This window comes from Rattus norvegicus, chromosome 3, assembly GCF_021556685.1.
Source record: "Rattus norvegicus strain SHRSP/BbbUtx chromosome 3, alternate assembly SHRSP_T2T, whole genome shotgun sequence".
Lineage (NCBI taxonomy): Eukaryota > Metazoa > Chordata > Mammalia > Rodentia > Muridae > Rattus > Rattus norvegicus.
The window spans coordinates 153,850,988-153,860,296 of NC_141536.1; the positions used below are offsets into that span (position 1 = coordinate 153,850,988).

General features: G+C 49.3%; 1 long non-coding RNA gene across 1 annotated transcript; it reads left to right on the forward strand.

Annotated features, from left to right (window-relative positions):
* Positions 1-4,706: 4,706 nt before the first annotated feature.
* LOC147995807 (uncharacterized) lies at positions 4,707-8,952 on the forward strand. Its single transcript, XR_015684827.1, has 3 exons — positions 4,707-4,808; positions 6,354-6,466; positions 7,391-8,952. It is a non-coding gene; the product is annotated as an uncharacterized LOC147995807 (long non-coding RNA).
* Positions 8,953-9,309: the final 357 nt, after the last annotated feature.

Below are 9,309 nucleotides of genomic sequence, written 5' to 3' on the forward strand. Positions count from 1 at the left end.
GCCCCGCCCTCCTAGAGCCCCGCCCCGCACGGGCCGGCCCGGGCTTCTATTGCTCCGCTTTGCCGTCAAGCCGAAAATTCTCACTTCCACTGGGTTGTTTGTCTGTCACTAAAGAGGAGGCGGGCCTAACAGAGGGCGCGGGCTGGAGCGACGCCGGCCGGCCCCTCCCCTCCGCGGAGGCCTCTTAAAGAGATAGACTACCTTTCTTCTGCAGTCTATTGGGTCTGAAGGAACGTGATTTCCCAGCAGACACTAGAGGCTGCTCCCCACCCAAACTTTTTTTTTCTTTTATTTCTGTACACAGCCTCAGGGTGAAGGAGGTTGGAGGGGCGGGGAGGGGGCGCGCTCTGGGTCCTTGGGACCCATTGTTGTAAGGAGCAAGCTGTCCTCCCGTGACGCTCACCTGATCGACTCAACGAAGGGAATAGCTGATTTAGGGAACTGAGTGGGAGGTGACAGTCGTGTCAGAGGCTATGAGCAGCCGCGGCTGCTCACTACGGAGATGGAGCTAATTATACCGGCACCCAGGGCTGACCGTGGGCGCTGAGCAGAGGCAGAAGGGTACAGCTCAGCTGTGCTGTTGGTAGGGATCCGTGGGAGGTGGCGTTCGTCACCGCACCTGCGGATCTAACAAGGCCGGGCACAGCGCCAAGGACTCACTCCTGCCATCTCCCTTAAAGCTCACAGCAGGCTGGTAGGGAGGGCTAGTACGCGATCCCTAGTTGCAGAAGAAAAGACTGGGGGTCTTACGGGACTAACTATACAGTCGGTGACTAACTATACAGCAAAACGCCATCTCCCTGTTTAATTCCAAATTTTGTTTTTTAATCATTTCTCTTAGCGGATCCTTAGGACAATGCCAGAAGACAGACATTTTGTTACCCATTCTATAAAGAATCGGACGCTCAGCAGAGAGACGAAATAATGGCCATCTTTCACTGTCTTTGAAGCAGTTTTACAGGCACAGTTACACTGACTCCTGCAAACGTCTTAGAATTGAAGAGGATTCTTATCAGCTGGTGAATAGGGTGGTGCCCAGGAAGCAAAGTTACCCTCACAGTCACAGTACTAATAAGGCCTCTTTAGGGGCCGACTGGCCACACTTCCAATAGGTTCACACACATGCTTCCAGCTGGTCTCTGTCTTTGTTTTAGTGCATATGGCCATGTTCCAACATAGCCTTATTCTGGAACATAAGGTAGCCACCCTTGCCTGTATCACCATTCTGGACCCAAGGCTCTTTTCTGCTCTGTAGGAGCCTCATCATGGCCAAAGGCAACTTGGGGAGGAAAGGCTTTACTCAGCCTACACCTCCACAGTCCATACATAACTGAGGGAAGGCAGCAATCAAGAAGCAGAGACCAAGAAGAAGTGCTTCTTGCTGGCTTGCTCAGCCCACTTTCTTAAACAATCCAGGATCTCCTCCTCAGGAGTAGCGCTGTCCACAGTGGGCTGGGCCCTCCCATGTCAATCACCAATTAAGAAAAGACTCCACAGACTTGCTTGTAGGCCTAATCTAACGGAAGCATTTTCTCAACCGAGGTTTGTGCTGAGTTGACAAAAGCTAACCAGCACAATGGGTGAGAGATTATTGACATAAGTGTGGGGACACCAACAGCCACACCACCAGAAAGTCTCACCTTGCTTTCCCATGGCTGCCCTGTTAAGGGTCCTCCCCTCTTCAGCCAACTTCCCACTCCATACTCTACAAGGCCGTGTGCAATCAGGACAAAGTCCCACACAACTGGCTGAGCAACCTACCACTCTTCATGATGGGCTTCAGTGAGCCTCCTGTGCTGAGATTAGCCTGTCTTCCCTGCCCCATAAAAGAATGCCAGGTCCTGTCCTCTAGCCTTTTCCTAGCACCACAGGAAGCTCTGCAGCTCCTCTTGGACAACATTCACTTGTTCCCTCCTCAGTTACTTCAGCACCTCTCTTTCCCGAAGCTCCCGGGGATATTTATTTACTCAGCCACCTTTAATACCATTTAGAATAGAACCTACTGGAAATTAGACTTCTGTGGGCAGTGACTTGATGGGATTTGCTAGCTGTCCACCAGTGACCCTTCTCCCTGCTTCTGTAGTAACAAGGCTGCCCCACCTCTCCCCCATGACTCACTTCCCAGCTTCATGTGTGACAAAGATCGAAAGCCAGCTGGGTAACCTCCTTCTCAGCAGTGGACACGAAGGCATGAAACCTCAGGCTGAGGTGCGAAATGGTGAGCTCTGGGGAGCTGGCACACCCTCCCTATTCTTCCTCCCTGTGGGCTGCACCCAGCCTTGACCCTGTAATAGCCATGGTGTGCAGGGTAGTGACAGAGCCGCCATTTGGAGAATGCTGTTGTCTCCGTGGGGGGCAGAAAGTCCTCCACTGGCACAGGACACTCACTCAGAGACAGTTGCCTTGTCCTCTGTCAGTGACCTTTGACGCTCTATTGGTCTCAGAGTCACTATGCAGCAGAGAATGACCGGATCCCCCAGCGCTGTCTGTGACTTTAAAGAGCTGACCCTGCGCTCACACCACCTTGAGGGAGAGCCTCCTTAGCATTTGTATATTTGTATCTCCTGTTCCTCAATCCTCTTCTTCCCGGTTCTGGTCATACACGGTGCACACTGTTCCCAGAAACATTCGCTCTGGACTTGCACTTCTTCTTCTTTTCGTCTTTGCCTGTGGGTTCTTAGGCGTGTGATATTTAAGGAGGTTCCCCCTCCAGGTTGCATGAGTCTAGGATCAGTTCTTTAAAAGCTCACTGCTGAACCTAGCAAGATGGCTCAAAGGCCAAAAGGTGCTTGCTTCTGCGCCTAATGAACTGAGTTTAATTCTGTGGACCCACGTGCTGGAAAGAGAGAACTGATTCCTGCAAATTGTCCTCTGACCTCCACACTCACGCCCTGACAGAAAATCAATCAGTCCATTAATGTAACAAGAACATTGTCTAAAAAGTCACGGACAGAGCTGGAGGTGTGGCTCAGTTGATGGAGTGGCTATCTTTAGTGGTAAAGAAGCTTCCTGGAAGGCTAGTGTCTAACTCACAGGGTGACAGGAAGCTGCAGAGACCAGAGACACTTTGTGTTGGTTCTGTCCCTTTCTCCCGTCCTTGAGAAGATCATTCTTTGAACAGAGTCCTGTCACCCAAGTTTGGGCAATGCTCCCTTCTTTTAGATAAGCTGCCCCTAATGGGCAACTCCACTCAGCACAAAAGGAAGAGTTTTCCAGCACACACCGCACCCCCCACCCCCCACCCCCGCCCTGCTCATGCTACTCCAGCTCAACCACTGGGCAGCTGTGGTCAGGTCCCCTGCCTGAGGCTGTGGTTGAGTCAGTGGAGTAACTCAGCCGAGAGCCAAAATACCATGAGCCCACAACACACTGAGGTAGTACAGACCTCTCTGCTGTTGTAAACCTGTCAGAAACCATCCAGGAAAGGCTAAAGCAATCAAGCGAGAGAGGCCCAGCCCCAGAGGCTTCATCCTGGGATTGCTTCTCGCTGCTACTGTGCCTTTCCTGCCACTATTGTTTAGCCTAATGATTCCTGGGCAGCAGCCCACCCTGTTGGGCAAATTTCCTCCAGATCAACGTGGAGATGAACTTTCATGAATTAATGGTCTTTAGATGAATGAATGACTTTATAGAATTCCCAACTTGATTCAAACCGTTTTAGGAAGAAAGTTCAAGGAGATGGTTTTAGTTGTTTTGCCAGAAAGGTGTAATAAAGTTAGAATCAAGAACAGAATGTGCTCCCTCCTCTTAGAATAGCAAGTAAAGGCTGCATAATAAGGAACACAGTGAGTCTTCATAAATTGCACTAACAAGAGAAACAGGGTTGGGACAGATGTGTGATCCAGGAAAAACATTCATTCTAGGTTAGACCCAAGGATGAAGCCACAGGTGTGCACTATGGCAAAGTGAGGCCATGTGAAACTGTTGCTTTGAACTTATAATGAGCTGATAGAATGAAATACTGCTTTGAACTTACTATCAACATCCTTCTGTAACTCCCCTTTTGTGTAACATTGTATCTATGAAGTAATTTTATAAACTTTTGTCAGGGCTAGAGAGATGGCTCAGTGGTTAAGAACACTGACTCCTCTTCCAGAGGTCCTGAGTTCAGTTTCCAGCAACCACATGGTGGCTCACAACCACCTGTAATGGGATCTGATGCCCTCTTCTGGTGCTTCTGAAGATAGCTACAGTGTCTTCATACATATATACATAAAATAAGTAAAATTTAAAAAAAAGAACTTTTGTCTAGAAGGTATATATTACCTGAGAGAAGAAATAGAGTGTGGTATTTGGGGCTCTGCCCCATCTACCTAACTTATATATGTATGGGTCTGTCTGTCTATATATATGTACATGCATACGGGTGTAGGTAGGTGTGTATGCGTATAAGTATGCATGAACACGTGTGGAATTGGTGAAACAGGTGGTCAGACCCAACCAAGGTGTGTTTGTGTGTGTTAGCATGTGTGAGTGTGTCCATGTGTCTGTGTGTATGCCTGACTTTCTTCTTTTTCTTTTCTCTCTGACTCACAAAGAGTTAAGGAATCCTAAGCTCCTCACCTGGCCAGCAAGGAGCCCTTGAGCCAGAGAGATAAGAGCTCAAATAACTAAATTTCTTAATCTCCTGCTGCTATCAGCAGGAGTTAATTGCCAGAAGCCAGTGCCTTTTGGCCACAAAATAGCAGAGAGTTAGAGGAAAAATTACCAAAAGTAAGCAACTTCTGCCCCCCTCAGTCGCTGACACCTTTCTTGCCTTCCTCAGTTTACCCTGTGACACCAGGCTGGACCTCAGCATATACCCTCAGGTGAGATTCTCGATCTTTCTGGGACTCCATGCAATGGGAGAGTGACAGTGCCAGCTTCAATGGACGCTCATTGGGACACAGTAAATACGGAGCACTTGGCTACTGGGCACATAAAAGGAACTCAATTATATAAGTTTTGAATTTGTGTGTGCATGTCCATGTACACATGCTCAGGTGCATACTTAAGTGAACCTGTGTGTGTGTGTGTGTGTGTGTGTGTGTGAGAGAGAGAGAGAGAGAGAGAGAGAGAGAGAGAGAGAGAGAGAGACAGAACTTGATGCCGGGCATCTTCCTGTATTGCTCTCCTCCTTACTATTAGTGGTGGGCAGGGGAGATGTGTACCACGGTGTGTGTGCATGTGAGGGCAGAGGACAGCTTTCAGGAGTTGGTTCTCTCCTTCCACCACTTCTTCCAGGGATCAAAGCCAAACCGTCAAGCTTACTGGGCAACTCCTTTCCCTGAGGCGACATCTTACCCAGTCCCCTTCTCCTTATCCTCTGAGACAGCATCCCCCACTAAACTGAGTCTTGCTGTTCTGACTGCAGTGGCTGGCCAATGATCTCCCAGGATCCACCTTTCTTCCTCACCCTGCCCCCCCAAAACCCATGCTGGAGTACAGATGTAGTAACACTGAGCTTTTATGTGGGATCTGGGGATCTGAACCCAGTTCCTCACTTTACCCAGTAAGCCATCTCCCTAGCTCCGAGCCTTAAACAGTTCAGCATTTACAGAGCAAACTTCCCCTAGTTTTTTAGTTCCCCTAATAATGACATCTGAAACTGGAGCACAGGAAAACACCCCCTCCCAGTTCCCTAATCCCTTTGACCTACTTTGCTACAGTTCATTATTCCCCCAGCCCCACCCCTTGGCCTCACTCCTCATCTTGCTCAGTGTACCCCTCCTTTACTCCCTTGTTCTCAACTCTGGTGCCCTCTCCCCTCCCCAGTTACTGCTGAGAGGAATCCTGACCCTCCTGAGACCAGGGTCCAGCGCTGAGCGGGGCCAGAGCAAACTACAACATCTCCACAGTAGGCCAATGCTGCTGCTCTTCCACGTGGCCTGGGCAGCGCGCAGAGGCCCCTGGGTACCTTTTCATCTCAGTTTGTGAGTCCTCATTCCCTTGGTTGATGACCTCTTGTTTTAATGAGTTGGAGGGAAGAAACTATAAACTAAAAAACAGCTTCTTCTGCCCCCAGCCCCTGCTCCCAGCTCCTCTCTCCTCAGAAATGTCTCTCCCCTCCTTCCAGATCAAGTCACTTTGTCCCCTACTCCCAAACCCTGGTGCCACCATCTCTGTTTTGGACCTTAGATTAGTCATTTTCCTCATTCCTTCTGGAAAAACAAACAAATGAACAACAACAACAACAAAAGCAACTTAAGGAAGGAAGCATTTACTTCAGCTCACAGTTCAAGGGAACAGTCCATCACTGTGGGGACGGCATGGCGGCGGGACCGTGACGCAGGTGGTCACACAGGTTACATCCGCAGTCAGAAACCAGAGGGAGACGACACTGGTACTGAGCTCTTTTTCTCCTTTTTATTCAGGCCAGGATCCCAGGCCATGGGATGGCGTCACCCACATTCAGGGTGGGCCTTCCACCCCAGTGAACCCAGTCTAGAAACTTCCTCACAGATGTGCCCAGAGACCTGTCTCCTAGGTGAGTCTAGATCCTGCATGTTGACAACCAGTAGTAGCCGGGCGGTATTAGAACTTGAATATCTCCAAAGGTCCGTGTGTTATAGGCTCAGCCCTCAGCCCGGTGCTGTTTAGAAAGTGGTGTGGCCTGGGGAGGTTTTAGGTCACTGGGGTATGTCCTCAAAGGGCACAGTGGGACACCAGTCTCTTCCCATTGACTAAGCATAGCCATGACTTGGGCAGGCCTCCTCCTTTGCAAGCTCAGACCACAATGCACCATATCATCACAGATCTAAGACGCAGTAGTGCCCACCCACCACGGACTGGAATCTTCCAGACTGTGAACTTGTTGCAGCGCTAGCACCAACACCGTAGGGCCACATGGCATCTGCAGGGTATTCTCATCTTAGCAGCGGCCAGTTCTAGTGCGGCCCCGCCCCCATTGCTAGCCACCCTCTCCCAGTTGGCCAGCCAGGAACTCTCTGGTCCCAGCTACCTGGTAAAATCAGGACACTAGAGGTCCAACTGCCCCCTGGTATAAACTCCCAGCAACCCGTTAAAATTAAGATTCAATCGGCTGTCATTTAGCAATCAGATTTATATGTTAAATCCTCAATCCACAATACGTCCACACAGTAAACTCACAATCAATTGATAAGGATATTAAACACCCACCAAGATAAATGGCGTATAGAAATCCGTCCCTTAAGAAATATTCATAACTACCTATGGCCATTTAAGGCTACACAGATCTGGGTTGTCCTTCTCTGCCTCCGTCTTGGTTTTCCTTTTCTCTCTTTTCACTCTCTCTCTCCCCTTACCAAAACTCTGTGCCCGCCCCGCTTTCTCACCGTCCAATCACAGGCCTCGGCTTAACTTGTGCCAGCCCACACCTGCACATAGACATCAACCTATGTGAACTAAGAGAAACCTTTTCCTTTCTAAGCTGACGATTTTTACCAGCAACGAGACACCGGACACTGCACGGACACTGCACCACTTCCTTCCGTAGCACCATCCCGGTCCTTCCAGCAGCAGCGTCTGCAGACTCTGTCAGACGAACCATGCTGTAGAATGTGGTCCTCTGAGCATCAGAGCTGCTGTCTTCACGAGTTCAGCTGAGCCTCGCTGCGAGAGACCATGAGTGGCATAGGCCATTGACGTTTCCCAGAGAAGAAAGGGACGAAGAGGGTCACTGGGCCCTTCCCTGAGATTCTGGTGGGTTTTGACACTTCCCAGCCACCTGTCTGGGATTCCACCCAAGCTGTCATGGCTTGGGGGGTAGGGGAGTGTGTCTCAGAGGTACTTGACTGAGAAAGGTTAACTAAAAGGGAGGGCTCCATCTCTGTGGCTATGGGAAAGCCATCAACCATGCTGGAAAAAGATTTTCTAAAGAGGCTGCTTCGAGGTCTCCCAAACTTCTGTAAGCAACCCATGCTCCATAAGTAAGAACAATAATTCAAACTTTGGTTTGTCCTTGGGGGCATACGGAGTGGGTAGAGACTGTTGCTATCCCCTCCTAGAGGGAATCTTCATGACAGACCATCCTCGGAGTCTTTTTTGTTCTTAATACAACGAGGGCTCATGTAACTCAGAGTGGACTTGAATTCTCACCTTTGACATTCCTGGCTTGAATTCTTCGCCCCTTTAATTTTAAAATTTACTTCCTTTTTGTCATGTATGCATGTGCATCTCTCTCTGTCTCTTTCTGTCTCTGTCTCTCTCTGTCTCTCTCTGTCTCTCTCTGTCTCTCTCTCTGTCTCTCTCTGTCTCTCTCTGTCTCTCTCTCTCTCTCTCTCTCTCTCACTGTGTGTGTGTACTTAAGTCATGGTTCTATTGCTATGAAGAGACACCACGACCACAGCAACTCTTTCCTTTTAATTTATTTAATTTATATGAGTATACTGTAGGTGTCCTCAGACACACCAGAAGAGGGCATCGGATCCCATTACAGATGGTTGTGAGCCACCATGTGGTTGCTGGGAATTGAACTCAGGACTTCTGGAAGAGCAGTCAGTGCTCTTAACCAGTGAGCCATCTCTCCAATCTTACAGCAACTCTTATAAAAGGAAACATTTAATTGGGGCTGGCCATCATCATCATGTCAAGGAGCAAAGTGGCATGCAGGCAGACATGGTGCTGGGGAAGAAATGAGATCCACATCTGGATTCACAGGCAGCAGGAAGTCAGAGACACTGGGCCTGGCTTGGGCTTTTGAAAGCTCAAAGCCCACCCCTGCGACACCCTTCTTCTAAGAAGACACCTCCTCCTCCATCGAGGACCTTCCCTCTAATCCTCGTTAAGTAGTGCCATTCCCTGAGGACTAAGCATTCAAATATGTAAACCTATGGGGGCCATTCTAGTTTGTTTGCTTTTAAGACAGGGCTTCTCTGTATAACAGCTCTAGATGGGCTGGAACTGGCTCTGTAGACCAGGCTAGCCTTGAACTCACAGAGATCCATCTGCCTCTTCCTTTTGAGTGCTGGGATTAAAGACTTGCACCACCACACCTGGTTGGGGGGTCATTTTTCTTCAAACTACCACAGTGTGTGTGTGTGTGTGTGTGTGTGTGTGTGTGTGTGTGTGTGTCTGTGTGTGTGTGTGTGTCTGTGTATCTATCCCCCTAGCACATGTGGAGACCAGAACAACTTTCAGGAGTCTCCTTCTAGTGTAAGTTCTGGGACTCAAACTCGGTCAACAACAGGCATGTGCAACAAGCAGTTTTCCCTGCTGTGCCATCTCGCTGGCCTCTTTTCATACCTTCAAAGGCGGGTTGAAGAATGAGAGTCTGTGCCAAGCCCCCTTCTCATTTGATCCTCTGCTGCACAGTCTGGTAGCCCCTCCCTTTTGCAAAAGCAAACCCTG